Source organism: Saimiri boliviensis, chromosome 2 (genome assembly GCF_048565385.1).
Source record: "Saimiri boliviensis isolate mSaiBol1 chromosome 2, mSaiBol1.pri, whole genome shotgun sequence".
NCBI classification, from domain to species: domain Eukaryota; kingdom Metazoa; phylum Chordata; class Mammalia; order Primates; family Cebidae; genus Saimiri; species Saimiri boliviensis.
The window spans coordinates 224650245-224677313 of NC_133450.1; the positions used below are offsets into that span (position 1 = coordinate 224650245).

The window sequence follows — 27069 nt, forward strand, 5'->3', positions numbered from 1 at the left end:
AGCAACAGGATATTGCTGGCCTCACAGAATTCATTATAAAGTTATTTTTCCTTCTTCAAGTTTTTAGAAGAGATTAAGAAAAGCTGACATTAAGTTACTGTGTAGCATCCTTCCATTTCCATATGAAAGACTTCTTTTGTTGCTTGTAAAGCAGATCTGGTGGTAATGAACATGTCAGCTTTTGGTTACCTGAAAATGTATTTAATTTTCCCCCATTATGATGGACAGTTTTGATGGCCATAGGATTCTAAGTTCACAGGGATTTTTGTTTGTTTGTTTTCTCGTAGCACATTAAATATATCAGCCCACCAACTCTGGATTCCAAAGTTTCTGCATGATAAATTGGTTGATAATTGTATTAGTTTATTCTCACGCTCTTATAAAAAACTGCCTGATACTGGGTAATTTATAAAGAAAAGAGATTTAATTAACCCACATTTCCGTGTGGCTGGGGAGGCCACAGGAAACCTATAATCATGGTGGAAGGGGAAGCAAAGACATTCTCTTCACATGATGTCAAGATTTGACAAGCAAAAGCGGGAAGAACCCCTTATAAAACCATCAGATCTCATGAGAACTCACCATCATGAAAACAGCATGAGGGTAACCCCCATGATTTAATTAGTTCCCATGACAGGTGGGGATTATGGGAACTACAATTCAAGATGAGATTTGGGTGGGATGCAGCCCATCCTTGTCAGTAATCTTACTGATGATGACTTGCACATGATGAGTCACTCCTTTGTTGCTGCTTTAAAGGCCCTCTTTTTGTTTTTGTCTTTCAACAGTTTGGTTACAATGTGCTTCACTATACTATCTTTGTGTTTACCTTACAAAGCATTTATTGAGCTTTTTGAATATATAGATTCATATCTATCATCAAATTTGGAGATTTTCCAAATGTTATTTTTTCAAATAATCTGTTTGCCTTCTTGAATTCTCACAATGCATATATTTGTCTTCTTGTGGTGTGCCACAGGTACCTTAATCTCTGATCTCCTTCTAGGCTTTCTCAAGAAGGATTTCTGTCAGTTTATTTTGTTCCCTTAAATAGGGCATGTTTTCTTGTTTCTTTGCATGTCTTATGATTTATTTTCATTGTTGAAAATTGGGCATCTGGAAACAGCCACATCTTCCAGTTTTTGAATACAGACTCTGTCTAGGACAGTACTTCACTGATTAGCTGAATTGACTCTGAACCTAAGGATTAGCTGAAGTTAGAGGTTTAACATGTTTTTCAAGTATGCATCTTTCCTGGGTCTGAAAGTGACCTTCTACCATATACATGACTTCTCTTAACTGTCTTAATTTCCCAAAGAGTCTCACCCTAGATTCTCCTCTGGGCCTTAGATGGACTATTTTATGTCTCCACCTGTAATCTTCTGTCAGAGACATTATCATGTCTAAAGTCTCCCTGAAGCTTGTACAAGAAGGACTAACACTTTTACTACTCAAGATGTAAGTTATGAGAAACAGAAACCAGGCCTTCAAGTAGCCCCCAGACAGTTTAGAATATTGCAAATAAGATCTCCACTCTCTCTAGTTTGACAGGGGGAACTGGTAACTGGGCTGCCACCTCTTCCAGGCCAAGACTATGATACAGAAGAGGGATTGGAATTTGGGTAAAGTCACGTGAAAACACCACAGAATTTCCTACCATTTGAAGGTGGCTTTCTCCTGATTAAGCACACATTCATTTGCTGTAATTTTTTTTTCAGAATTTTTAGATGATTCGTTCATCCAGTTTCTAGTTATTCTTTGATATTTTTGGTATTTTCAAAGCTTGGAGATTGCTAGGCTACAATTTTGCTAATGCCATTGTTGGCAATTATTCTTTCCATTGAACTTTTCAATGGGTCCTTCACATTCATTGATAACATGACAGAGGCCATTCATTCTAACCTGCCATCTATATACATTTCAACAGTCCTCAATGCTATTATTTTCCATTCAAATTCTAAAGGCAGTTTCTACCATTCCACCAAAAATTACTGTCAAAGGCCACTTGATGACACAGAAAAGAGCTTGGAGTTTTGAGTTCATCAGGATTTGGTTCAAATCTTTGTGTACAATTACTTCTGTATGTTGGACAATCATAAGCTCTGAAAGTCTCAGTACAGTGAGTTGTCATTATTTCACCTATATATAATCAATTTGCAAATTTGATTTAAAAACAAGATTAGGCTAAAAGCTAATTTCCATGTGACTCATCCCTATCAATTAACTCAAAAGCCATCTTTCCTTTTTTCAAATGGTTTCTCCTATGAAAACACAATAAGAACTTTTATGCCTCCTTGGAATTGCTATAGCACTTTTTATCTGTATCATTTACATGTCAGTTGCCGCTCTGTGCCTGGAAACAAAATTTTTCTCTTTGCTCATGTTTTGGCACTTTTTAAAGAATGTGTTCATCTGGAAAGAGTCATGTCTCTATCTGTTAATTTATCTGTTGGCATATTTATTGACCGTTTTACAGATATTGTGTTAGGTTCTGATTACAGATGTGAGTGAAATATAGTTCTACCTCAGAAGCTTAGAGTCTTCGTGGAAAAACAGAAAGAAAAAAAAAAGGGCTTATTTCTCAAATAGCTTTGAATTTTCCAAAGAGAACACAATTAGTACATACAATATATTCATGTACTACAGGTAAATATATAAATACTTAATTGGTATGAAAACCCCGTTACCACTTTTCTATTTTGAAAGAGAAAATTTATCTTTTCTCCTTGGTTTGCTACTTGCTATCTGGGATAAATTTCAAATACCAAGGAGCAAACCTCAAGAGGTACAGAACATCAGTTCAGAGAAGCATTGAGAAGTTATTTTCTGGCACTTATGGAATATGCTTGACTTGAAAATAGAGCTAGAAATCTCACAAAGTTAGGTGATCTTTCAAGAATTTCAATACTTCTTACTGTCAGTTGGAAGACCTACAAGAATAGCCTCCTTTATAATGCAGTTAAGGTGGGAGGCAGAACAAGACAGTGGAATAGGAAGCTCCACCAGTTGTCTCCCTCCAAGAACACCAAGTTAACACTGGTCTACATGGAAAAAAAAACACCTTAATAAGAACCAAAAATCAGGTGAACAATTTCATATTGCTGAAAGAGGCACTGAAGACATAGAAAAAAACAGTTCTGAATCACTGATGCCACCACTCCCCAACCCCAGGAAGCAGTGGCTTGGTATTGGGAACCTCTCTGGATGCTGGAGGAGGGAGAACACAGCAATTGTGAGGCACCGAACTTAGTGCTGCCTTGTTAGGGTAGAAAGGAAACCCCAGCCAAACTCTGCTGACATCTGCCCACAGAGGGAACATTTAAAACAGCCCTATGTAGTTCTGTGGTTTTGAGTGAGTTTCTTAATCCTGAGTTCTAATTTGATTGCACTGCAGTCTGAGAGGCTGGTTGTTATGATTTCTGTAGGTATTGAGGGAATGTATCTCAAATTAATAAAAGTTACTTATGACAGATCCACAGAAAATATCACACTGAATGGCCAAAAACTGGAAGCATTCCCTTTGAAAACTGGAACTAGAGAAGGGTGCACTCTCTTACCCCTCCTATTCAACATAGTATTGGAAGTTCTAGCCAGAGCAATCAGGCACGAAAAAGAAATAGAGAGTATTCAATTAGGAAAAGAGGAAGTCAAATTATTTTTATTTGCAGACAACATGATTGTATATTTAGAAGACCCCATTGTCTCAGCCCCAAATCTCCTTAAGATGCTAAGCAACTTCAGCAAAGTCTCAGGGTACAAAATCAGTGTGCAAAAGTCACAAACATTCCTACACACCAATAACAGACAATCAAAGAGCCAAATCATGAGTGAACATCCATTCACAATTGCTGCAAAGAGAATAAAATACCTAGGAATACAACTAACAAAGGATGTGAAGGACCTCTTCAAGGAGAACTACAAACCATTGCTCAAGGAAATAAGAGAGGACACAAACAGATGGAAAAATATTCCATGATTATGATTAGGAAGAATCAATATTGTGAAAATGGCCATACTGCCTAAACTAATTTATAGATTCAAGGCTATCCCCATCAAATTGCCATTGACCTTCTTCACAGAACTGGAAAACACCACCTTAAGCTTCATATGGAACCAAAAAAGCCTGCATAGCCAAGACAATCCTAAGCAAAAAGAATAAAGCTAGAGGCATCAGGCTACTTGCCTTTAAACTATACTACAAGGCTACATTACTGGCACCTAAACAGAGATATAGACCAATGAAACAGAATAGAGGCCTTGGAAGTAACACCACATATCTACAACCATCTGATCTTTGACAAACCTGACAAAATTAAGCAATGAGGAAAAGATTCCCTGTTTAATAAATGGTGTTGGTAAAACTGGCTAGCCATGTGCAGAAAGCAGAAACTGGATCCCTTCCTTACACTTTATCAAAAATTAACTACAGATGGATTAAAGATTTAAACATAAGACCTACCATCATAAAAACCCTAGAAGAAAACCTGGGCAATACCATTCAGGACATAGGTATAGACAAGAACTTCATGACTAAAACACCAAAAGCAATAGCAACAGAAGCCAAAATAGACAAATGGAATCTAATTAAACTTAAGAGCTTCTGCACAGCAAAAGAAACAATGATTAGAGTGTACTGGCTACCAACAGAATGGGAAAAAATTTTTGCAAACTAGCAATCTGACAAGGGGTTAATATCCAGAATCAACAAAGAACTAAAAGAAATTTACAAGAAAAAAAAAACATCAAAAAGTGGGAGAAGGCTTTGAACAGATACTTTTTAAAAGTCAACATTTATGTGGCCAACAAGCATATGAAAAAATACTAATCGTCACTGGTCATTAGAATGATGAGCATTAAAAAATCTGGAGACAACAGATGCTGGAGAGGATGTGGAGAAATAGGAATATTTTTACACTGTTGGTGGGAGTGTAAATTAGTTCAACCATTGTTGAAGATAGTGTGGTGATTCTTTAAGGATCTAAAATAGAAATATCATTTGACCCAGCAATCCCATTACTGGGTATATACCCAAAGGATTATAAATCAATCTGTTATAAAGACACATGCATGTGTATGTTCATGGTGGCACTGTTTACAATAGCAAAGACTTGGAACGAACCCATATGCCTATCAAAGATAGACTGGATAAAGAAAACATACAGCATGGAATACTATGCAGCCATAAAAAAGGATGAGTTCATGTCCTTTGCAGGGACATGGATGAATCTGGAAACCATCGTTCTCAGTAAACTGACACAAGAACAGAAAAGCAAACACTGCATGTTCTCACTGATGTGTGTGCTGAACAGTGAGAACACATGGACACAGGGAGGGGAACATCACACACTGGGATCTGTTGGGGGGTGGGTGCCTAGAGGAGGGATAGAAGGGTGTGGGGAGATTTGGGAGGGATAACATTAGGAGAAATACCTAACGTAGGTGATAGAGGTTGGAGGCAGCAAACCACCATGGCATGTGTATACCTATGTAAAAATCCTGCAAGATCTGCACATGTACCCCAGAACTCAAAGTAAAATAATAATAATGATAAAGAAAATCGGAGGGAAATAGCAGATCTCATGGGTGGAAACTTGAATGCCTGCAAACCTCACTACTGAGGGCTAAAGCACTTTGTGTCTGCAAGTAAAGTTGACAGGCATTCAACATCTTAAGGACTGAAACTTTTAATTGAGTCCTAGTGCTGAACTAGGCCCAGAGCCAGTGCACTGGGGCGGGGGTTGGGGAGTATGTGACTTACTAAGACACCAGCTGGGATGGCTAAGGAAGTGTAGGTATCACCCCTCCCCTAACCCCAGGCTGCACAGCTCCTGGCTCCAAAAGAAACCGCTTCCTTCAACTTGAAGGGAGGAAAGGAAAGAATGAGGAGGACTTTGTCTTATATCTAGGATACCAGCAGCCATAGCAGGACAGGAGGCCTCTGATTCAGGCCGTAGCTCTCAGATGACATTTTTATATACACCCTGGGCCAAAAGCGAACCCACTGCCTTGAAGGAAAGGACTCTGCCAGTATTTATCACCTGCTAACTGAAGAGCCCCTTGGGCCCTAAATAATCAGCAGCATTACCCAGGTATTAAGTCAAGGGCCTTGGGTGAGCCTCTGAGACTTGCTGGCTTCAGGTGAGACTCAGCACATTACCCACTGTGGTGGCTATGGGCAAAACTCCTGCCTGAATAAAACAGAGGGAAAATTAAAGGTGACTTTGTCTTGTACGTTAGATGCCAGCATAACTGCAGAGAGGTAGAGCACCAAGTGGGCTCTTGGGGTCCCTGATTCCAGTAGTGGATTCTTGGATGGCATTTCTGGACCTGCTGTTGGCCAGAGGGGAGCCCACTGCCCTGAAGGGTGAATCCCCAACCAGGCAGCATTCACAACAAGCTTATTAAGAGACCTTGTGTCTTCAGGGAACATTGGTAGTAGTCTGGTACTGTTCATGACCTGGCATGGTAGTGGCTATGGGCTAAATCTCTTCTGCCTTTGGAAAGAGGAAGGAAGAGTGGGAAGAACTGCATTTTGTGGTTTGAGTGCCAGCTCAGCCACCAACAACAGAATTCTAAGGTTTTTTAATTTAATTTTTATTTTTTTATTCTAGCCCCTTACTCCTAGATGGCACTTCTGGACCCATGTCAAGGCTGGGGAACTTCACCTCCATGAAGTAAAGGATACATGTCTGGCTGGCTTTGCCACTAGCTGATTATAGAGGTCCAGAGACTTGAGAGAACATAGGCAGTTGCCAGGAACTGGTTACAGAAAACATTGGGTGAGACTCAGCAATGCACTGGCCTCAGGTCTGACTCAGTGAAATTGTAGTGGTGGTGGCCACAGGGGTACATGTGTAACTCCACCCTTAGCTTTAGATGGTTAAGAATAGAGAGAGAAACTCTGTTTGGAAGAAAGTAAGATAACAAGAATTTCTACATGGTAATCCAGAGAATTCTACTGAATTTTGTCCAAAACCATCAATGTGGTACCCCTGTAAGTCTACAAGTATTACTATGTTACTGGACTTGGGCTGCTCCCTAAAGTAGATACAGTTTGATCACAACATCCAAGTCCTTTAAAATGTCTGGAAAGCCTTCCCAAGAAGGATAACTACAAAAAAGCCCTGGCAGTGAAGACTAAAATAAATACTTAACTCTTCAATGCCAAGACACCAAAGAACATCCACTAGCATCAACACCATCCAGAAAAACATGACCTCACTAAATGAACTAAGTAAGCCTCAAGGGACCAATCCTAGAGGAAAAGAGAGATGTGACCTTTCAGACACACTATTCAAAATAGCTGTGTTGTAGAAACTCAAAGAAATTCGAGGTAACACAGTAAAGAAATTCAGAATTATAGCAGATAAATTTCACAACAATATTGAAATAATTAAAAAGAATCAACTAGAAATTCTGGAGCTGGAAGATGAAATAGGCAGAATTGATCATTCCTAAGAAATAATTAGTGAGCTTGAAGACAAGCTATTTGAAAATACACCATTAGAGGAGACAAAATAAAAAAGAATAAAGCACACCTACAGTGTCTAGAAAATAGCCTCAAAATGGCAAATATAAGAGTTATTGGCCAAAAAGAGGAAGCAAAGAAAGAACAAGGAGTAGAAAATTTATTCAAAGGGGAGATAACAGAGAATTTCCCAAGCTGGGAGAAAGATATCAATATTCAAGTATAAGAAGGTTTTGAAACACCAAGCAAATTTAACCCAAAGACTACCTTAAGCCATTTAATTATCAAAGGTTATTATGTGGAAGGTCAAGGATAAAGAAAGAATCCTAAAAGCAGTAAAAGAAAAGAAACAAATAACATACAATAGAGACCCGATACAAATGGCAACCAAGTTTAAAGTCTGTTGGTTTCTATACAGATCAGGAGAGAGTGGCATGACATATTTAAAGTGCTCACAGAAAACGACTTTTACTCTAGAATAGTATATTTATTGAAAATATCCTTCAAACATGAAGGAGAAATAAAGACTTTCCCAGACAAACAAAAGCTGAAAGATTTCATCAATACCAGACCTATTCTACAAGAAACGCTAAAAGGAATAATTGAGTCAGAAAGAAAAGAATGTTAATAAGCACTAAATAATCATCTGAAGGTACAAAGTTCACTAGTAATAGTAAGTTCACAGAAAATAATAGAATATTATAATACTTTAACTGTGATATTAAAACTATAAACTACTCTCATCCTAAGTAGAAAGAATAAACCAATGAACCAAACAAAAATAACAGCAACTTTTCAAGATATAATCAGTAAAATCCCTGATGATCCCTATCAAAATACCAATGAGATTCTTCACTGATACAAAAACAAAAACAAAAACAAAAAACTATCCTAGGATTTATCTGGAACCACAAAAGACCCAGAATAGCCAAAACTGTCCTAAGCAAAAAGAACAAAACTGGAGGAATCATATTACCTGACTTCAAATTATACTATAGAGCTGGCGTCCCCAAACTACTGCCCATGGGTTGCATGCAGCCCCCTGAGGCCATTTATCCGGCCCCCGCTGCACTTCAGGAAGGGGCACCTCTTTCATTGGTGGTCAGTGAGAGGAGCACAGTATGTGGCGGCCCTCCAACGGTCTGAGGGACAGTGAACTGGCCCCCTGTGTAAAAAGTTTGGGGATGCCTGCTATAGAGCTATCATAACCGAAACAGCGTGGTACTGGCATAAAAACAGACGTACACATACCAATAGAACAAATAGAGAACCCAGAGACAAATCCACACGCCTACAGTGAACTCATTTTCAACAAAAGTGCCAAGGACATCCACTGGGGAAAAGACAATGGTGCTTTAAGAAATGGTGCTAGGGAAACTTGTCTATACGCAGAAGAATGAAATAGACCTTTATCTCTAGTCCATATACAAAAATAACCAAAATGTATGAAAGACTTAAATCTAAAACCTAAATCTATGGGACAATTACATGAAAAAAATCATTGGAGAAACACTTCATTGGTCTGGACAACATTTTCTTGAGTAATACCCGACAAGCACAGGCAACCAATGCAAAAATGGACAAATGGGATCACATAAGTTAAAAAGCCTCTGAACAAGAAAGGATACAATCAGCAAAGTGAGAGGCAATCCACTGAATGGAAGAAAATATTTTCAAACGAACCTCTTATCTAATCTGATAAGAGATTAATAATCAGAATATATAAAGAGCTCAAACAACTCTATACATAGGAAAAAATCTAATAATCTGATAAAAAATGGGCAAAACTCTGAATAGATATTTCTCAAAAGAAGACATATAAATGTGAAACAGGCATATGAAAAGGTGCTCAACATCAATGATCATCAAAGAAAGGCAGATCAAAACTACAGTGAGATATTGTCTCACCCCAGATAAAAGGGCTTATATCCGAAAGACAGGTAAAAACACATGCTGGCAAAAATGTGGAGAAAAGGCATCCCTTGTACACTGTTGAGAGAGGGGATGTAAATTAGTACAACTACTATAGAGAATAGTGGAGGTTCCTTAAAATCTAAAAATTGAGCTACTACATGATTCAGCAATCCCACTGCTAGTGATGTATTCAAAGGAAAGAAAATCAGAGATATCTGCGCTTCTGTGTTTGTCACAGAACTGTTTGTTTGCAATAGTTAAGATTTGAGATCCGACTTTCAAGATGGCCGCCTAAGAACAGCTCAGGACTTCAGCTCCCAGTGAAAGTGCAGAGGGTGAGTGGACGCCGCATTTCCAGACGAACTCTTATTGCCCACAGACCAGGAGATACCCAGGCAGAGGGGTCGCCAGCGTCGCAGTCCCAGCCGGTGCGGCTGTTTTGGCCCCCGCGGGGCTGATTCCGCCCGCGCAGCTGCTGTGACCACTCCCTGTTGCTGCGGTTCTCCGTACAAAAGCCACTGGTCTGGGAGCCCTCTTAGCTGGCGAGCAGAGCCTTGAGACGGCAGAATAGCCCATTCATCTGAAATAGCGAGCCAGGCCAGGAGATTCCTAGGCAAAAAATCCGCCAGGAGCCAGCGCCGCGGTTCGAGCCGACTCCGTGAGTCGCAGCACGGGAGATCCCAGCGCCTTTTCAACAAGCGACCGGAACGCGGGGTCGTTCAACTTAAAAGAAAAGACTCTGAGTCAGGGAGCCAAGTGATCAGGCTCGGTTGGTCCCACCCCTCCACCCCCAACAACAACGAAAACAAAAACAGTAATTGGAAACCCTCTGGGTTGAGCCCTTCAAACCAAGCACAGCTGAACCCGGACGGTCCGGCTCCGTGGGGGAGGGGCTTCCGCCATTACTGAGACTCTCCACCGCTACGGAGGCAGGCTGCCGTTGCCGAGGCAACCCGCCGTTGCCGAGGCAACCTGCCACAACAGAGAGAGTCCGCCATAACAGAGGCGGGGCCACCATTGCCCAGACAGTTCTAACTACACCCATATAAAAAGGACTACAGGGAAGAGCTCAGGGCAGCTGGGCGGAGCCCACAGCAGCTCAGCAAAGCCCCTGCGGGCAGGCAGTGGCTAGGCGTGCTGCTAGCTGGGCGGGTCCGACCTGAAAAAAAAAAAAAATCAAAAAAGGCAGTAGTGCAACGGAAACTCATAAAGCTCCAACTCCCTGGGACAGAGACAGACAACAGGTGGATAAACCCACAAAAATGGGTAGAAACCAGCGTAAAAAGGATGAAAACTCCCGAAACCAGAACACCTCTCCTCCTAAAAGTGATCACAACTCCTCACCAGCAAGGGAACCAGACCGGATGGAGAAGGAGGGTGATGAAATGACAGAATCAGACTTCAGAAGATGGGTAGTAAGAAACTACAATGAGCTAAAAGAACATGTTCTAACCCATCTCAAAGAAAATAGGAACCTTGAAAAAAGATTGGACGAACTGCTGACGAGAATGGACAGCATAGAGAGGAGAATAAGTGAATTGATGGAGCTGAAAAACGCAACATGAGAACTTCGTGAAGCATGCACAAGCTTCAACAGCCGAATTGACCAAGCAGAAGAAAGGATATCAGAGGTCGAAGACCAACTCAATGAAATAAAAAGAGAAGGCAAGAACAGAGAAAAAAGCGCAAAAAGGAATGAACAAAATCTTCAAGAAATGTGGGACTATGTGAAAAGACCTAATCTACGTCTGATAGGTGTACCTGAATGTGATGAAGAGAATGAATCCAAGCTGGAAAATACTCTTCAGGATATTATCCAGGAAAACTTCCCCAACCTAGCAAGGCAGACCAATATTCAAATCCAGGAAATACAGAGAACACCACAGAGATATTCCTCAAGAAGAGCAACCCCAAGGCACATAATCGTCAGATTCACCAGGGTTGAAATGAAAGAGAAAATGCTAAGGGCAGCCAGAGAGAAAGGTCGGGTTACCCACAAAGGGAAGCCCATTAGACTCACAGCAGATCTCTCAGCAGAAACCCTACAAGCCAGAAGAGACTGGGGGCCAATATTCAACATCCTTAAAGAAAAGAACTTTCAACCCAGAATCTCCTATCCAGCCAAACTCAGCTTCATAAGTGAAGGAAAAATAAAATCCTTTGTGAACAAGCAAGCACTCAGAGATTTCATCACCACCAAACCTGCTCTACAAGAACTCCTGAAAGAGGATCTACACATATAAAGGAACAACCAGTACCAGCCACTCCAAAAACACACCAAATGGTAAAAAAGCAGCAACACAATCAAGAATCTGCATCAACTAACCAACAAAACAGCCAGGTAGCATCAAAATGACAGCATCAAATTCACACATAACAATACTATCCCTAAATGTCAATGGACTAAATGCCCCAATCAAAAGACACAGACTGGCAAATTGGATAAAAAGCCAAAACCCATCAGTGTGCTGTATCCAGGAAACCCATCTTACATGCAAGGATACACAAAGGCTCAAAATAAAGGGATGGAGGAAGATCTACCAAGCAAATGGAGAGCAAAAAAAGGCAGGAGTTGCAATTCTCATCTCTGATAAAATAGACTTTAAAGCAACAAAGATCAAAAGAGACAAAGAAGGACATTACATAATGGTAAAAGGATCACTGCAACAAGAAGAGCTAACGATCCTAAATATATATGCACCCAATACAGGAGCACCCAGATACATAAGGCAAGTTCTTAATGACTTACAAAGAGACTTAGACTCCCACACAATAATAGTGGGAGACTTTAACACCCCATTGTCAATATTAGACAGATCAACCAGACAGAAAATCAACAAGGATATCCAGGACCTGAACACAGACCTGGAACGAGCAAACCTAATAGACATTTACAGAACTCTCCACCCCAAATCCACAGAATATACATTCTTCTCAGCACCACATCACACCTACTCTAAAATTGACCACATAAGTGGCAATAAATCACTCCTCAGCAAATGCAAAAGAACAGAAATCATAACAAACAGTCTCTCAGACCACAGTGCAATCGAGTTAGAACTCAGAATGCAGAAACTAACTCAGAACCGCACAGCTTCATGGAAACTGAACAACTTGCTCTTGAATATTGACTGGATAAACAATGAAATGAAGGCAGAAATAAAGATGTTCTTCGAAACCAATGAGAACGAAGACACAACATACCAGAATCTCTGGGACACATTTAAAGCAGTCTCTAGAGGAAAATATATAGCAATGAGTGCCCACATGAGAAGAAAGGAGAGATCTACAATTGACACCCTATCATCAAAATTGAAAGAGCTAGAGGAGCAAGATCAAAAAAACTCAAAACCTAGCAGAAGACAGGAAATAACTAAGATCAGAGCAGAACTGAAGGAAATAGAGACACAAAAAACTCTTCAAAAAATCAATAAATCCAGGAGCTGGTTTTTTGAAAAGATCAACAAAATAGACAGACCACTAGCCAGATTAATAAAAAAGAAAAGAGAGAATAACCAAATTGATGCAATAAAAAACGATAAAGGGGATATCACCACAGATTCCACAGAAATCCAAACCATCATCAGAGATTATTACAAACAACTCTATGCACATAAACTAGTGAACCTGGAAGAAATGGATAAATTCCTGGACACCTGCAACCTCCCAAGCCTAAACCTGGAAGAAGCCGAAACCCTGAATAGACCAATAACATGGTCTGAAGTCGAGGCAGCAATAAAGAGCCTACCACCCAAAAAAAGCCCAGGTCCAGATGGGTTCACAGCTGAATTCTACCAGACATACAAGGAGGAGCTGATACCATTCCTTCTGAAACTATTCCAGACAATCCAAAAAGAGGGAATCCTTCCCAAATCATTTTACGAGACAAACATCATCCTGATACCAAAACCCGGCAGAGACTCAACAAGAAAAGAAAATTTCAGGCCAATATCCATGATGAACATAGATGCAAAAATCTTCAATAAAATACTGGCAAACCGATTGCAACAGCATATCAAAAAGCTCATCCACCATGATCAAGTAGGATTCATCCCGGGGATGCAAGGCTGGTTTAACATACGCAAGTCCATAAACGTAATTCACCACATAAACAGAACCAAAGACAAAAACCACATGATTATCTCGATTGATGCAGAGAAGGCTTTTGACAAAATTCAACAACCCTTTATGCTAAAAACCCTCAATAAACTAGGTATTGACGGAACGTATCTCAAAACAATAAAAGCTATTTACGACAAACCAACAGCCAATATCATACTGAATGGGCAAAAACTGGAAGCATTCCCTTTGAAATCTGGCACTAGACAAGGATGCCCTCTCTCACCACTCCTATTCAATATAGTACTGGAAGTTCTAGCCAGAGCAATCAGGCAAGAAAAAGAAATAAAGGGTATCCAAATTGGAAAGGAGGAAATCAAATTGTCTCTATTTGCAGATGACATGATTGTATATCTGGAAGACCCCATCATCTCAGCCCAAAATCTCCTGAAACTGATAAACAACTTCAGCAAAGTCTCAGGATACAAAATCAACGTGCAAAAATCACAAGCATTCCTATACACCAGTAATAGACTTCAAGAGAGCCAAATCAAGAACGAACTGCCATTCACAATTGCTACAAAGAGAATAAAGTACCTAGGAATACAACTAACAAGGAACATAAAGGACCTCTTCAAGGAGAACTACAAGCCATTGCTCAACGAAATAAGAGAGGATACAAACAGATGGAGAAACATTCCATGTTCATGGTTAGGAAGAATCAACATCGTGAAAATGGCCATACTGCCCAAAGTAATTTACAGATTCAACGCTATTCCCATCAAGCTACCAATGACCTTCTTCACAGAACTGGAAAAAAACACCTTAAACTTCATATGGAACCAAAAGAGAGCCCGCATAGCCAAGTCAATTCTAAGCAAAAAGAACAAAGCGGGAGGCATCACACTACCGGACTTCAAACTATACTACAAGGCTACAGTAATCAAAACAGCATGGTACTGGTACCAAAACAGAGATATAGACCAATGGAACAGAACAGAGGCCTCACAGGAAATACAACATACCCACAACCATCTGATCTTCGACAAACCTGACAAAAACAAGCAATGGGGAAAGGACTCCCTGTTTAATAAATGGTGTTGGGAAAACTGGCTAGCCATGTGCAGAAAGCAGAAACAGGACCCCTTCCTGACACCTTACACCAAAATTAACTCCAGATGGATTAAAGACTTAAACATCAGACCTAATACCATAAAAACCTTAGAAGAAAATCTAGGCAAAACCATTCAGGACATAGGTGTAGGCAAGGACTTCATGACCAAAACGCCAAAAGCAATGGCAACAAAAGCCAAAATAGACAAATGGGACCTAATCAAACTCCACAGCTTCTGCACGGCAAAAGAAACAGTCAGTAGAGTGAATCGGCAACCAACAGAATGGGAAAAAATTTTTGCAGTCTACCCATCTGACAAGGGGCTGATATCCAGAATTTACAAAGAACTAAAGCAGATCTACAAGAAAAAAACAAACAAGCCCATTCAAAAATGGGCAAAGGATATGAACAGATACTTTACAAAAGAAGACATACAGGAGGCCAACAAACATATGAAAAAATGCTCATCATCACTGGTCATCAGAGAAATGCAAATCAAAACCACATTGAGATACCATCTCACACCAGTTAGAATGGCGATCATTAAAAAATCGGGAAACAACAGATGCTGGAGAGGATGTGGAGAAATAGGAACACTTTTACACTGTTGGTGGGAATGTAAATTAATTCAACCATTGTGGAAGACAGTGTGGCGATTCCTCAAGGACCTAAAAATAGAAATCCCATTTGACCCAGCAATCCCATTACTGGGTATATATCCAAAGGATTATAAATCATTCTACTACAAGGACACGTGCACACGAATGTTCATTGCAGCACTGTTTACAATAGCAAAGACCTGGAACCAACCCAAATGCCCAACGATGATAGACTGGATAGGGAAAATGTGGTACATATACACCATGGAATATTATGCAGCCATCAAAAACGATGAGTTCACGTCCTTTATAGGGACATGGATGAACCTGGAAACCATCATTCTCAGCAAACTGACACAAGAGCAGAAAATCAAACACCATATATTCTCGCTCATAGGCGGGTGTTGAACAATGAGAACACATGGACACAGGGAGGGGAGCACTACACACTGGGGTCTGTTGGGGGGAAATGGGGGAGGGGCGGGGGGTGGGGAGGTGGGAAGAGACAGCATGGGGAGAAATGACAGATACAGGTGAGGGGACGGAAGGCAGCAAAGCACACTGCCATGTGTGTACCTATGCAACAATCTTGCATGTTCATCACATGTACCCCAAAACCTAAAATGCAATAAAAAAAAAAGAAAAAAAAAAAAAAAAAAAAGAACAGCACACACACAAAAAAAAAGATTTGAAAGCAACCTAAATGTCCATCAACAGATAATTAGATAAAGAAAATGTGATCCATATGAAAACTGGAGTACTATTCAGCCATAAAATGAATGAGATCCCGTCATTTGCAGCAACGTGAATAGAACTAGATATCATTATGTTAATAGGGTACTATAGTCAATAATTTAATTGTACATTTTAAAATAAAAGAATGTAAGTGGATTGATTATAACTCAAAAAATAAATGCTTGAGGGAGTGGATACCCTACTCTCTATGAAATGCTTATTTCATGTTGCATACTTGAATCAAAACATCTCATGTACCTCATAAATATACACATATGTACTCACGAAAATTAAAAACAACAACAAAACAAAAACAGTTAAATATTAACAGGCTGACATGGTTTGGCTAGGTCCTCACCCAAATCTCATCTTGAATTGTAGCTCCCACAATCCCCACATATTGTGGAAGGGACCTCATTGGAGGTAATTGAATCATGGAGTGCGTTTTTCCCATGCTGTTCTTAGAAAAGTGAAAAAGTCCCATGAGATCTGATGGTTTTATAAAGAGCAATTTCCCTGCACATATTTGCTTGCCTGCCACCATGTCAGACATAACTTTTCTCCACATTGGCCTTCCACCATGACTATGAGGCCTTCCCAGACATGTGGGATTGTGAGTCCATTAAATCTCTCTCTCTTTCTTTTTTTCTTTTTCTTTTTTTTTTTTTTTTGATAAATTACCCAGTCTCAGGTATTTCTTCATAGCAGTATGAAAATGAACTAATACAATAAACTAGTGCTGGTAGAGTGCAGTACTGCTATTAAGTTATCCTAAAATATGGAAGCAACTTTGGAACTGGGTAACAGGCAGAGTTTGAAGCAGTCTGGAGGGCTTAGAAGAAGACAGGAAACTGTGGGAAACTTTGGAGCTTCCTAGAAATGTGTTGAATGGTTTTGACCAAAAGTCCAGGCTGAGGTAGTCACAGATGGGAGATGAACTTACTGGAAATTGGAGCAAAGGCGACTTTGGTTATGCTTTAGCAAAGAGACTAGTGGAATTTTATCCCTGCCCTAGAGATTTGTGGAACTTCAAACTTGAGAGCGATGATTTAGGGCATCTGGCAGAAGAAATTTCTAAGCAGCAAAGCATTTAAGAGGATGCGTAGCATAAAAGTTTGAAGCATTTTTAGCCTGATGATGAAATAGGAAAGAAAATCCCATTTTCTGGGGAGAAATTCAAGCTAGCTGTATACATTTGCGTAAGTAATGAGGAGCCAAATATTAACCACGAAGACAATGGAGAATGTCTCTAGGGCATGTCAGAGACTTTCACAGCAGCCCCTCCCATCACAGGCCTAGAAGTCTAAAAGGAAAAATCGTTTCGAGGGCTGGGCCCAGGGCCCCACTGCTCTATGAAGCCTCAGAACATGGTGCCCTGCATCCCAGCTGCTTCAGCTCCAGCTGTGGCTAAAGGGCCAAGGTACAGCTCAAGCCATTGCTTCAGAGGGCACAAACCCCAAGTCTCGGTGGCTTGCATGTGGTGTTGAGCTTGTGGGTGCACAGAAATCAAGAACTGAGGTTTGGGGACCTCTGCCTAAATTTCACAGGATGTATGGAAACACCTGGATGTCCAGGCCCATGTGCGCTACAGGGAAGGAGTCCTCATGGAGAACCTCTAGTTGGTCAGTGTGGAAGGAAAATGTGGGTTGGGAGCCCCCACACAAAAGTTCTCACTGGGGCACTGCCTACTAGAGCAATGAGAAGAGGGCCATTATCCTTCAGAGTTCAGAACGGTAGACCAACTGACAGCTTGCACTGGGCACCTGAAAAAGCTGTAGACACTCAATGCTACCATGTAAAAGCAGCCAGGAGGAAGGCTATACCCTGCAAAGCTACAGGGGCAGAGCTGCCCGAGACCATGGGAACTCACCTCTTGCATCATCATGACCTGAGTGTGAGACACAGAGTCAAATGATATTATTTTGGAGCTTAAAGATTTGACTGCTCTGCTATTGCCCCTCCATTTTGGCCAATTTCTCCAATTTGGAATGGGTGCGTTTACCCAATGCCTATGCTCCCTTTGTATCTAGGAAGTGACTAACTTGCTTTTGATTTTACAGGCTCATAGTCAGAAGGAATTTGCTTTGTCTCAGATGAGACTTTGGACTTTTCAGTTAATGCTAAAATGAGTTAAGATTTGGGGGAACTGTTGGGAAGGCATGATTGGTTATTAAGTTTTTCAAATGTGAGAACATGAGATTTGGGGGGAGTCAGGGGCAGAATGATACAGTTTGATTATACCCCCATCCAAATTTCATCTTGAACTGTAGCTCCTGTAATCCCTGTCATGGGAGGGACCCAGTGGGAGGTAACTGAATTATAAGGGTGCTTACTCTCATGCTGCTGTTCTTGTGATAATGAGTGAGTTCTCACCAAATCTGATGGTTTCACAGGGATTTTCCTCCATTTGCTCTGCACTTCTCCTTGCTGCTACCATGTGAAGAAGGATGTATTTGCTTCCCTTTCCACCATGATGATAAGTTTCCTGAGGCCTCCCTAGCTCTGCAGAATTGTAAGTGAGTTAAAACTCTTTCTTTTATAAATTAGCCAGCTTTAGGTATGTCCTTATAGGATCCTGAGTATGGACTAATATAATGACTAAGTCACCAAAAGGAATTGCAACAAAACCAAAAATGGACAAATGAGACCTAATTAAACCAAAGAGCTTCTGCACAGCAAAAGAAATTGTCAGCAGAGTAAACAGACAACCTACACAGTGGGAAAAAATATTTACAAACTATTCCTTTGACAAAGGAATCTTTCTCTATCCAGAGTCTATAAGAAACTTAAATAATTGAAAAAGCAAAACATAAATATCCACATAAAAATGGGCAAAATACATGAACACACACTTCAAAACAGAAGACATACAAGTGGCCAGCAAACATATAAACAGATGCTTATCATCACTAGTCATCAGAGAAATGCAAATAAAAACTGCAATGAGATATACCATCCACATCAGTCAGAATAGCTATTACTGTAAGGTCAAAATAAAAGATATTGATGAAGTTACGGAGAAAATGAAACACACACTGTTGGTGGGAATGTAACTTAGCCACTATGGAAAGCAGTTTGAAGATTTCTCAAAGAACTCAGAACTATCATCAATGTAGCAATCCCATTAAACGTTATATATATATATATATATATATATATATATATATATATATATGAGTGAAAGTTTCTGCCCAAAAGACACACAGGAATTTGCGTGTTCATTGGCACTCTATTCACAATAATAAAGTCATGAAGTCAACCCAGGTGCTGACCAATGGTGGATTGGATAAAGAAAATGGGTTACAGGCCAGGTGCGGTGGCTCTAACCTGTAATCCCAGAACTTTGGGAGGCCAAGGTGGGTAGATCATGAGGTCAGGAGATCAGGACCATCCTGGCCAACATGGCGAAACCCTATCTCTACTAAAAATATAAAAATTAGCTGGGTGTGGTGGTGCATGCCTGTAACCCCAGCCACTCAGTAGGCTGAGACAGGAGAATCGCTTGAACCAGGGAGTCGGAGGTCGCAGTGAACCGAGGTAGCACCGCCGCACTCTAGTCTGGTGACAGAGTGAGACTCTCTCTCAAAAAAAGAAAAGAAGAGAAACTACGTTACATATACACCCTGAAATACTATACAGCCATAAAAAAAATCATGTCTTTTGCAGCAACTGGGTGCACTTGGAGGTCATTATCTTAAGTGAATTTACATAGGGACAGAAACCCAAATATAGCACGTTCTCACTTGTAAGTGGAAGCTAAACATTGGGTACTCATGGATATGAAGATGGCAACAAATAGACACTGAGGACTACAAGAAGAGGGGCAGGCAAGGGGGCAAAGGTTGAAAACTTAACTGCTGGGTACCACAATCAGAACCTGCATCATGGGATCATTTGTACCCTAAACCTCAGCATCATGCAATATACACAGGTAACAAACCCGCTCACTATGTCCTTAATAGGAAAAAAAGAAAAGAAAAAAAAAACTAAATGAAAACAAAGTCCTTCTTTGTTTGCTGGTACACTCCTTCATTTTATAACAGAGGCTGTGGTTTCCAAACTGTTCACTGGAATAGTTTCTTTTTTCAGATTACTTTTGTTTACAGGCGAGTAATGTGTAGTGTCTGAAAATAAGGAGACAAAAGGTATTTTAGGGGGAAAAACTTCATTTAATGAGCTCCATGAATGATTAGAGACCAGAGGACTCTGTATGTCCCCACATTGACTCTGACTTACAATGCATTGTTGACGACCATGACAAGAAAAGAGGCAGTGAGTGTTCAACTTCAGGTTGCTAGCTGTGGTTTATTGTCACTATCACAATTTCATCCAAAGCTGGCTGCTCCCAGGTTCTTTTGATTTGACTAGAGATTGATGTTTTGTCAAATGAAAAGTAATCTCACCTGGCAACTACAAATATTTCTATTAATTATTGTTATTTTTTAAGAAAACAGATCACTTTGACAAATTTTATCTCAACATGTTTGCTTCGGTGAAGCTAAATGATCTCAGAATAACCACTTACTATCTAATGTTATTTTACTTTATAAGGACAAATAAGAGGATGTTGTATATTTCAAAACATATATATATATATATATATATAGTCTCTCTATTCCCATTGGGCAAGAAAAATATAGAGATGATTTTTTTTTTTTGGTGGAATATCCTTGTCCAAACTTCCTTCTATTGTCTGGAAACCCTGATATGCATTATATTTTTAATAAATTTATATTCTTTGCGTAAAAATAGAAATAACATAACTGTAACTTTTTCAAATTAGTCTGACACATAATCATTTTTTCAGAGTTCCTGTAGGAAATCTTTGTCCAAAATTTGTATCAGCTCATAATTTCTGTTTTAACAACCAAAATCAACAGATTGATTTGAACTCTTCAAAAATGATTTTAATAAACTATGGTTAAATGCCATATCTGTAAATGATTTCTGCCCTTGGAGAAATCTTTTGAAACAGAACGGGTGCCTCAGCAAAACTGTTTGTGTTCTGCTGACCTCAGACTGGTCGAGGATGGAACTCCAGATTTGCTCTGACATGCTGTAAAAGGAATTTTATGAGCAGAGGTCTAAAACAAATTTTATAATATGTTAATGTCCAATGTTATTTTAAATAGATGTCTGTTTTAAAATGAAAAAATACATGAAAATATTTTTAGAGAGCTCTGTTCTTGGTTCTGAAACTTCTGCATGCCATATATCTGGTACACAACATCTGCCCCAAGAAAGAAAAGCACACAAATGAAATAAGCCAGATTAAAAAAAGGTTCGAACTAGACTAATTCCTGTAGGATTTTCTAAACCTTTCTTGCCAAGCTGAAGCTTCCAGATCCTAGGACAGTAACACACATTTCTCTTGTCCTGACAATAAAGTGCATGTCTCTTCTCTTGGTCATAAGAAGTTCTAGAGTGATATTTAGGTGATAATAATGTCTGGTGAAGAGTGGGCACAGCAGGCACGTTCACATGACCAAATTATATTGATCATATTTTAATCCAATACATTGTTCCACTATTAACTGGCAAATAAATGATGTATTTGCTTTCTAGAGATATTCCAGGAAGGCTAGAGAAGCTGGATTCTTATTCATATGTAATAATCCACGGGTGAATTTCTTTTAGGGTAGACCAAAATGGATCTAGAATATGATCTTTACATATCAAATCCTTCACACAAGACAAGAAAGAACATCTGAGCTGCAAGGCTTCATTAGAAGAGAAATGTGTTACGACGCTGTGTGACAACTGCTGGTGCCTGCTCTACATCTTCATACAGGACTGGAGCCCAATGTGGGCCACAGACAACTTGTGAGTTGTGGCAAAGGCCTCCTCCTAGGTGTGCATGTGCTTATTACACATATGTTACCATGCTGAGTACCCTATGGGCTATAGGAATGAATGAGGAAACCCAAGGTCTCCACAATAAGGAGGCACACAGGCTAGAGCATGAGCTGTGGAATCACACAGCCCAAGTTCAAAGCCTGGCTGAGCCACGGCCACCTGAATGACCTGGGGAAGAGTCTCAGGCTTAAATATTGTTTTGGCAAATGTATAAAAAGAAATGAGGAGACCCTGCCTGCCAAGAAGGGGTGTGGTAAGGGCAGCATCCAGTCAGGTCAGGGCACCATGTCCTGTTCCTTGGAAATATGCCCAGCCGTGCTGGTGACCCTGGCAGCCAGGGTGGTTATGAGAGACTGGGCCTGGCTCCAGGTGGTACAGAATCACTGGAGAGGCCTGGGAGGAGCCTGGCAGGATCTGGGTGGTCCCCTGCTTGGCTTCCAGCAGGCTCTGCTCCTGTGACCTGGGAGACAGGGCCATCCAAGACTATTGTATACCAAACCAGCGATAGGACCAGGCACTAGGTGGGAAGGGCTCTGGTGGAAAAAGCCCCACAGCCCCACAGAGGGGCCCATCCGGTGCCACTTACCTACCCCAGCAGCAGGATATCCCCGGGACTAGAGTCTCACTGGGCCCAGAAAGGGGCCTGGCCCTTAGTCTGCTGATGCCTGTTTTAGGTACCCTTACTTGGCCCATATGCTCCCTGTTGCCTTCCTCTGTCAGGAGCTGCATGGCGACCTCACAAGCCTCAACTGCCAGTGGGCACCTGGCCACTGAGGAGAGGTGACAGAGGACTGTTGCCTCCACTTCTGTCCGTCTTCTTAGTATCACTGGTGCACAGTTCACTCAAGATGGGCAATTCACTTCACACATTTTTTCTCTGGTCTTACTGCACGGCCCCCAGGCCAGCGGTTACCCTCACCCCGAAGAGCTCTGCACCTGCCCGGGACACCCCAGGCCCTTCTGATTCCTGTTCAACCCATGGCTGCCTCCTAGGCTTTCCTCTCCAGGCAGCTTGTATAACACCTCATGTACATGACAAGGGTGATCTTCTGGGGTTCCTGTAGGCTGTGGTCTTTAGTCGTACCTGGAAGAAGAAACCTGAGCCATTTGTTGGGAACTCCTCTATGCACTGCACCCAAGTTCCCTGAGGATCCATCCTTCCAGCTGTAAGATGGCTCTCCCACTGCCTTCACCACCTGAGCAGGTAGGCAGGGCCAGACGACCTATCCCAGCTAGGCTCTCAAAAAGACTGAGTAAATGAGAAGGCCCAGGTGTCTCCAGTGAGTGGCTCCTTCTGGGAAGACCATGACATCCCCAGGTCACACAGCCCTACTGGCAGTGGCCTGCCCCTTAGAAAGCCTGACCCGGCTCCAGCAGTGCTCCCTGACTCAGATCCAGGCTGCTCCCTGCTGCTGGAGAAGGTGGCCCGGGAGATCTGGATGAAGACCTCCCCAAAGCTGGCCAGCTCTCCAGGCTTGCTGATGCTGGGGAAGGAGATGCTGGGCAAGAAGCCTTCAGCCCTGCTATCATAGAGCTCGTGTCCATCCAGAGCTGCCAGCAACAGTTCCCACAAAAGGAAAATGAATTCCACCGCTGCTGACACTGGCCTCTCTCCTGTGAGTGATGTGGGAGAGAGGAGAGCTGCTCCCACCTGCTAAAATTCCCTGCCTGTCAAAAGATTCCTGGTTACCTTGGAGAAGAGCATGGGGTGTAAATAAAACAGCAAAATCTTGGAGGAGAAAATGGAGGTTTTGGAGAATAAAGCAGAGGCTGAAGCAAACTGTAGCACCATCCAGCCTGCTCCTACTGCCTCTAACTTGTCTAAAGCAAGTTAGCCAGCTTGCTTTAGGCACAGTGTAAAAGCAGGGTCCCCAGAAAACCTCTGACCTGCCCCACAAGCGCTTACACTATATGTTTTGTGTAGATAAGGGAACTTGCACAAGAGGCTTGCCTAAACATGCCCGTAGTGGAAAATTCCATTCCGTAGCACATACACAGTAAGGGAAATATGTCAGTATAGAGTGTCTGATACTAAAGGTCTACATGGACACTGGAAGGACAGGGGAGAACCACCAGGAATTCTTGCCCTAATCCCTGACATTCAGCTGTGAAGAGGGCAACTGGCAGTGTGCTTTCAGGATCCCTCTCTTTGCCAAGAGCTTTCCTTTCACTTAATAAATTCTACTCCACACACCTAATTCTTTCTGGTTGTGAGACAAGAAACTGGGCTTAGCTGAGCTAAGGAGAAAAAAGACTCTCATTTTGATGGCACATATGGGGTTACCTGCAGGGTGAGTAAATGCGAACCCAGACCCTCTTTAACTTTTGTTTCCAAGACTTCTAGTCTTCAGACTTTTTCTGAAGGCAAATGAAGCACCAAATTCCTGATGAGCCAATTAAGAATGAGTGATGGAGCTACAGAGGATAGACTGCAGCCCTGTCATCTCTCTCTTTTGGTTGAAAGGATTGTTGGCTTTGTTACCCTTCACAGAGGTCTAGCCATTATATGAGACTGGAATAGTGTCCTAGGAAAACTAAACGCATCTGGCCAAGGCTACTTCCTGGTGTTGCTAGAAGGCCTCTAGACTGGCTCTGTCCCTGACCACCCATTAACACAGAATTTTCTATGGTACTTTCTTCTTTAATGGTTTGAAATAATTCCTATCTCTTCTTTTATAATGTTAAGAGTGTTGCTGCAAACTGCAGAGATATCGCTAGGTAGAATGAGCATTTGGCCCAGACATCAGATATGCAATTCAGAACAATGCAATTTTCATTTATTTTTTGAGGTACATCCACCACCCCACTCTAATGACTGCAGGCATGTGACAAACAGATGGTTGCAGGGCAGGTCCCTGCTCTCCCAATCCCTCCTGGCTGTGGCACATGGCTGTGTACACTACACACGTGTGCTGTGTCCAATGGCCACGTAGGGTAGGAATGAGCCATGGCTGCTGCATGGGCCCCAAGGTGGCCTTGGGGTCCAGGGACCTTGTGTGGCCACCTGGCCAGTGTTTTTCATTCACCACAGCAGTTAAGAGTCTTTTCCTTGTTGAAGGAACTCATTCGCATAGAGCAAGAGGTTTCCTCCCACCTCAAGCACCCTCCCCCACCTTCACTTATGATTTTTTTTTTCTTTTCTCCACCATGTCAGGTGTTAACACGGCCCTGCAAATACAGGGATTTTTTCTATGCAAGAGTTTTTTTCTTTTTCCTTTTGAAAGGCATTTTACTAGGTCAGGACCCCAATTTGCGGGACTCCTTTTTCTCACCCTTGGTTGAGGAGGACCTAGCTCCACAGCTTTACCTCAGCATTCAACTTATGATAAGGAAGAAGTGGAAGAGTGACCCTGCCAGCTTCTGGCTTCAGATTTGTCGAGGATCACTCAGGACTTAATTAAATGAATCAAGGCACCCTTGAGACACCTTTTTGTCTCAAACTCAATTCTAAGTTGCGGGTTGAAGCCCTAGAAAGAAAAACTGGATCTGACTGTTAACCTGGCTGTCCCAAGCCCCAAGCTAGTTCTCTAATCTTTGAATGCCAGGATGCCCACTGCTATTTACAGGTGCGACTTTCCCCCTTGCCCGTTTCCACAATGGGCCCTTATTTTTCCCCATTGTGTGTATTAAAACTTTGTTCTTGCTGTTGTTCCTCTGCTCATGTGTCTTTACTCTTTGAATCAACTGGGAAAAAGAATTTGCATGCATGAGGGGTGATGTATTGCAATAGACTTTGTGCAAAACTTTCTGCATCACAGGGAATAGGATCTGGAAGCAACCACCCTTTCTGACTTCACATGCAGAAACCTGTGTGTGAAGTTCGAGTAACAGGGATGACAACTCAGTTGGACACGACTTTCATACTGGAGAGATATCATCAGGTGGCCTGTCCTTGCCTCTACCCTCTGTTCTTCTCTCCAACCACTCTGACTTAATTGGAATTGATATCCACTCCTCGTCATCTGGCTTGGGTAAACAAAAATGCGTGATACTGCACTTTCTGAATTTCATATTAAAAACTGTTTAAATGTCTTTTATGTGTGTCTTTTAGTTTAATTTAGACTTAGGCATATCATCCTTACAGATTTCTGATTCAGCCAGAGAAGTTGGGCTTGGCATCCAGTTTCTTTCATGTAGAGGAACCAAGAAAGGAAGCACTGATGCCTACTCTGCAATGACTGAAAATGTATGTTTACTTAGAATTCATCATGCTGCTTAAAATGATCAGAAAATATTATCTTGAATAACTGTTCTGGCTCTAGTCAAAATCACTAAGATATCCAATCACAAGAGTTACAATTACACCAAAATCTGGTTGACCCTAGCATTCTGCTAGGTCTCCACTAGATTGAATTGCTGAAAATATTTCTGAAGTATTTCACAACCCAGGAGAACCATCTCAAGGTGGGGAAAGGAGAAAAGTAGAAGCATTCCCCCTTCAGCTTCTAGCATATTAAACATTTGCTGGTGATTACTTTAAAATAAACTCTGTGCTAGGCCCTGGAGATACAGAGTTGAGACATCTCTTATCCCAGAAAATTTACATTTTAGTGAAGGCGGCAGATGACTAGACCAAAAATTCAAGTGGATAGGTAGGTGCTGAGATAATGGGAGCAGGTAAGAACAACATTAACTACTTCTGGGAGAAATGAAACATGAACTGTATCTACAAGGAGGAAAGGGAATAGTTAAGTGGAGAAGGACTACTTCCAAGTGAAGGCAATAGCACTGAAAAGTTAGGGAAAGAAAGGAGACGAACGGTCAATGGGACACCAGACAGGTGGTCAGGTGTGGCTGAGGGGTGAAACCAAAGCTGGGAGGTGCACCTGCAGGGTTCAACAGGGTGGAATGAACACAAACTTAAACACTGCAATGGGGCATCTGTCCATTATTTTGAAAGTGTGAGAAGTCATAAAGGGATTGTAAGCAAGGATATGACAAGATTACATGTAGATTTTAGAAACCCCTCTGTGAATGTGTGAGAAAGAAGTAAATGATGCCAGGGCAGAGGCAAGGAAGCTTAGTGACACTGCAGTGAGCCATGCAAAGATGAAGCAATGAACTCCTGGTTAAAGGAGCTGACAGCAGAGATGGTGAGGAGGTCAGAGAAGAGGGAAGTGAAATGGGTGACAGCAATGGGCCCAGGCCTATCCTTGTCATCTGGATTGAGTTAACGAACATGAGTGATTTTGGTAAAAATGTAAGTTCTACTTTTTTTTTTTTTTTTTTTTTTTTTTTTGGAGACGGAGTTTCACTCTTGTTACCCAGGCTGGAGTGCAATCTCGGCTCACCGCAACCTCCGCCTCCTGGGTTGGGGCAATTCT

At 41.4% G+C, this 27069-nt stretch overlaps 1 long non-coding RNA gene across 1 annotated transcript in view; it reads left to right on the forward strand.

Moving 5' to 3' along the window:
- The window catches only part of LOC141583791 (uncharacterized), a 32991-nt gene extending 7232 nt beyond the window's left edge, over positions 1–25759 (forward strand). Inside the window, exons 2-3 of the long non-coding RNA XR_012516685.1 lie at positions 18283–18401; positions 21527–25759. This is a non-coding gene — a long non-coding RNA (uncharacterized LOC141583791). The remainder of the gene's footprint in view (positions 1–18282; positions 18402–21526) is intronic.
- Positions 25760–27069: the final 1310 nt, after the last annotated feature.